The following is a 5,666-nucleotide window of genomic DNA, read 5'->3' on the forward strand; positions in this document are numbered from 1 at the left end:
AAGCTTGTGATTGACTAAAATAAATACCACTCATAAAGTGCTTACATTTGTCTTGGATATGTCTGACAGGTCTACTTTATAGTTTTGTAAACAGCTAAAAAGCATGTTATCTAGTTGGTAACTGGTGACCAGGCATATAATTATGATGTTTTTAGTTTGACAGGCCACAAAATAGACTGGCTGGTGTTATATGAATATAAGAGGAGAGTGGTTTACATGCTGAACATTAACAGTCCAGCTTTGATAAAGATAATATCTGGTAGCATTGTTACTATTCAGTTCCAGAAATATGACCCAGCTTCTAAACTAGGGTGTAACTACCGGACTGTTGCTTGAATGTGACTATCCCTTCATATTCCATCACTAACACATCAGTTAGAGCTGGTGCTATTGGAATAATTGGATGCTGTACACTGTCTAATGTTAAGTCAGCGTAATAAGGCAACATGGGCCAGAGAGCGACAGCCAAAGGCAATGAGGCAATCTCAGATCAATTCTGGATTGCTTTCTCCAGTTCATTAGATGTGGAAGAACAAAGGAGGCAAGTCCCCACCCCATTAATTAAGTCACCCAATTAGTTAATTTTTCAGGTATGTTATGACCTTTCCTTTTCAATAACCGGTTCTTGTTGGCCTTAGCTGATATCAGCCTTTTCCAATCTAGTATCCTAAAACTATATTGCCCTGTAACAATGTTTTGAACCTTGGCAATTTCTGTATGAATGGGCTTCAACTTCTTCTCAGCAATGATTCTGACAACTGGGGGAATGCTGAGAATTGGAGGAAGTGCATGTGAGGAAGTGCTCAAATTGGGAAGCTTTAGTTCAGCTCCTAGGATTTTTGGAATTGCAGCCTGATACACCTGGAGGCTTCTGGGATGTTAGTTTGCTCTAAACCTCTTGAAAATATAATGTTTAAATTTTAAGATGAATGTAAGGTTTTCTTCCACCTTTAACACAACTCAGCTTTCTTGTTCCAGGTCTTTGAACATGAAACCCTCCAGATATGATAGGATATCAGTGTCCAGAATTCCCAGCATAGGCAATAATTTCTAGATGTTGCATGCCCAATATATCTGTGGGGTGACAGAAGTCTTGTTTTAACATCTCATAAACAGAAGCAAATGTTAGTAATTCCATTGCTTGATGATAACCAAGCTTGGTGAACAGGCCAAGCTCAGTTGCAAAATTGTCTCTATTTCCAGGCCACCTGATAGAACAAAACTTTGAAACTACAGTGCCTAGAGAGAAGATGTGATTACATTCCCCTCGTTCCATTTCAAGGCATGTTCTTGAGAATGCTCTTAGGATTTTGATGGGTCAGTTGTTCTAAATGGAGGATCTTAATTGCTTCCAATTGTTTGGATGATAAATGGACCTTGCAGAAAGGTTAACAACTTCTTCAGTGCTCATTGCTTTCTCTTATCTCTAATGCTTGAGGGGGAAAAAAACCCCCACAATAGAATGTATATTGATGCTGAGGAAGCTAACAGGAAACACAGAATATATTTCTGCAAGAGAAAAGCTTCAAGGAAGCTTCACGAGCTACGTATGGCATGTAGAGAAGGAAGAAATAATATACGTGAGAAATAGATGAATATATATCATATTATTTAGATTTATAAAATTACTCTTAGCCTGGAGGCCTTTTGGTGAATGCAGATAACAGGAACACACAGTAAATAATTTAACATGCAAAATGTAAAGATTAGAAAATCAATAATCACAGAGATCTGAACTAAAAATGGAGCTGGAACTAATCAGGAAAGAAAACTTGATACATCAAAGGTTATTATGAGTTCTAAACGTGTAGAATTTGGAACTGCACACCCTACATGTGCAGAATTCTCAGCTCCCTCCAGCAGGTTTCTAGGACTTTATAGGTTAGTCATTTATTTATTAAATTTATAGGCTGCCTGTCTTACAATCCATGGACTGGAGAGAGGAGAAACAGGAAGAAGTCTGTTATAGACTTTCATTTTCTGCCTTTACTTTCTATCACTTGAGGGATGGGAACAGGAGAGGCATGTAAGCTAAAAATGATGTACAAATACTGCCCTGCAAATCCATGTTTGCAGAGTCAAGTGTTTGCTTTTAGTAGACAAAGTGCTAGAAATCAGATCACTTATTTCCCCTTTTACTCTGATTTACTACTGAGGAATAAGGATCCAAAAGTTATGTTGGATCAGATCAAGGGCATATTTGGTCTAAAAGCCTCCTCTTCTTAACATAACTATCTGATGGTCAAAGGAAGTCTAAAACCAGGACTAAATAGAAGAGATTAATATGTGATTAAGTCAAGTACTTAATTTTGTTGTATCCTTGTCCTGAAAATCTTACTGTATCCTATATGACTCTTGGCTTGCAATTAGAAACTTATGTTGAATGCTTATAGGCCCTGCTCACTGTCACTCCTGACCATCTGTCTGGATTACTGCAAAGCGCTCTACATAGGATTGCCCTTGAAGACCATTCAGAAATGTCAATTCCTTCAGAATGCAGCTGCATAAGTAGCAAAAATAGCGTCAGTTGCTCAGCACAGGTAAAACTACTACTTCGTGAGCTACACTGGATGGCAATGTGCTTCCAGGTGCAATACAAGCTGTTGATGGCCACCTTCAAAGCTCTTCATGTCTTGAGACCAGGTTGTCCGAGGGACTGACTTTTGCCAATTGTTTCTAACTGTCCAATCTGATATGGTAGGATAGGCATGCTCTGGGTCAAGTCAGCCAGGAAATTCTGACTGGTGGGGGCTCAGGAGGTGTCCCTTTCCTGTCTTAGTGCCTTCCCTATCAAGCATCGTCCCTCCAGAGATCAGGATAACTCTGACTTGCCCGGCCTTTTGAAAGGGTTAAGTAAGTGTGAAGAGTCCCATCTACTGGCTATGTTACCAGCCACAGATTATAACATCCTGCTCGGCTGCTGAATTTTAATTTTGTAATGTGATGGTAATTTATTTGAATTTGTTGTATGATTATTTGCTGTCCAGAGTCACTATTGAAAAGCACCAGAGGGCAGAACAAGAAACAATGGATGGAAACTAAGCAAGGAGAGAAGCAACCTGCAATTAAGGAGGAATTTCCTAATAGTGACAACCAGTGGAACAGCTGGCCTTCAGAAACTGTGGGTGTTTCTAAGAAAAGACTGGACACTTGTCTGAAATGGTATTGAAATCCTGATTGATTGGTTGAAAGATAAATAAATAGATATTATAATTTTACTTAAAATCGTTGCACTTATTTCATTTATTTATATCCCATCTTCATTATTTTTACCAATAACTCAAGGCAGTAAACAAATCCAGCACACCTTTCTCCTCCTATTTTCCCGCAACTACAACACTTTGAGGTGGGTTGGGTTGAGAGAGAGAGTGACTGGCCCAGGGTCATCCAGCTGAAGGGAGGACTTGAACTCATCTTATTTTTCTGAAAGGAACTCTTCAAGTATCTTGCAAATAAACCAATCAATCCATCAGAATTCAGTTTATCTCATTAATAATAATAAAAAAATTAGAACAGCCTACGACAACAAATTAAAATAACAATTCGCTGGAACAGATAAAAAAACAACAGTTAATTGCAGACAATTTGTATAAATAAAAACCAAAATATTTTTAATATTTTAAAAATACTCATTAGATAAATTCTTGGATCTCCAAAATATGGGTATTGCAGCAATCTAAGGAAGTTTGCCTTTCATTTTATTGAATAAATTTTCAATAAAAATGAAAGTCATCCCCATGCCAACAATCAATATAATTAATTTTAAATGTCCCCCCAAAATAGGATGCATTTTATTTTTAGTTTAAGACTTCAGGGCAGTATACACAGTGTTCCCGCTGTCTATTTTTTCCCACATAACACTAGGCTGGATAATAAATGAGCCTTAACTTGGCACTCAAAAATACACAGATTTTCTGTTCTTCCACAGAGTCTACATGAGCCAGAATCCTATTACAAAAAAGTCATCTCTTTTGTAAATAAGAAATGTATTTCTCTCAATGATTAAACTCCAACCTTCTTAGGAGTTGGAGAGATGCATGGGATGGAAATGGGGTCCAACTATTCTTGTAGCTAAAGTCATCTCAAGCTATTTTTAGGGAAACTATTAGCATCTTGAATTGAGTATCTCGAATTGAGCAAAGCAGCCATCTGAGAACTCATGACACTCCTTCAAATTTGTGTCACTTAACAGCAACGATTGGGATCAGCAATTTGATTGCTAAATACTGTGATTGCTAAGTGGAAAAATCACATGATTGTGATGGACTTGAGATGTTACTTCTCATTTGGTCAACTATTGAGTCACCATAGTAGTTAAGGGCAACATCATGTATCTATGACAGGGGTCGGGAACCTTGGCTCTTTTATGACTTGTGGACTTCAACTCCCAGAATTCCTGAGCCAGCCTGAACTGGAATTCTGGAAGTTGAAGTCCACAAGTCATAAAAGAGCCAAGGTTCCCCACCCCTGGTCTATAACTTACGATTTTACCTCTCTATTAAATCTGCTTATGCAGGCTGGAAAGCACAGAAATGGGGATCACATGACTGAGTTGCTTATGGCAGTTGAAAATTTGAGGATTGGTTGCAAAGCTGTTTTTTTTTTACATTGTTGTATCTTTGGTCACTAAATGATACAACTGGTAAGTGAGGACTAGCTATATTATGACTTCATCTAGATCAGGGATGGGACTTCTTTCAGCAGCCAAGGAATCAGGTTTTGCAATTGTTTTGCAAGATAGGCAAATACTTTATGGTATTGAAATAAGAGACGATTGGCATCATAAAATCTTGCAAGTGACAGCATCATGACTCTAAATAACAAAATAACAGAGTTGGAAGGGATCTTGGAGGTCTTCTGGTTCAACCCCTTTCTCAGGCAGGACATCCTATATAATTTCAGACAAATGATTGTCCAATCTCTTCTTAAAAACCTCCAATGTTGGAGCATCTACATCTACAGCTTCCGGAGGAAAGTCGTTCCACTGATTAATTGTTCTAATTGTCAGGAAATTCCTCCTTAGTTCTAGTTTGCTTCTCTTCTTGATTAGTTTCCATCCATTGCTTCTTGTCCTGCCTTCAGGTGCTTTGGAAAATAGCTTGACTCCCTCTTCTTTGTGGCAGCCCCTGAGATATTGGAACACTGCTATCATGTCCCCCCTCGTCATTCTCTTCATTAAACTAGACACACCCAATTCCAGCAACTGTTTCTTGTATGTTTTAGCCTCCAGTCCCCTAATCATCTTTGTTGCTCTTCTCTGCATTCTTTCTACAGTCCCAATTTATTTTATATCATGGCAACCAAAATGGGATGCAATATTCTATTCTCTCTCTCTCTCTCTCTCTCTCTCTCTCTCTCTCTCTCTCTCTCTCTCTCTCTCTCTCTGTGTGTGTGTGTGTGTGTGTGTGTGTGAGAGAGAGAGAGAGAGAGAGAGAGAGAGAGAGAGAGAGAGAGAGAGAGAGAGAGAGAGAGAGAGAGAGAGAGCATGAGAACATCCTATATGTAGAGTTCTGGGATTTTTGAGGGTCAATATTTTAAGTCTATTAATATTTTTAATATTTAGACCTTTTAAAGCTAAAAATGAAGGGAAATTATACCTATGACCCTAATTTTCCCTGGCACCATTTTTAAGGGCCACAAAAAGGAGTTGTAGGAACTGGATAAAC

The sequence above is a fragment of the Protobothrops mucrosquamatus genome, unplaced genomic scaffold (genome assembly GCF_001527695.2).
Source record: "Protobothrops mucrosquamatus isolate PMUCROS unplaced genomic scaffold, P.Mucros_1.0 scaffold505, whole genome shotgun sequence".
Classification (NCBI taxonomy): domain Eukaryota; kingdom Metazoa; phylum Chordata; class Lepidosauria; order Squamata; family Viperidae; genus Protobothrops; species Protobothrops mucrosquamatus.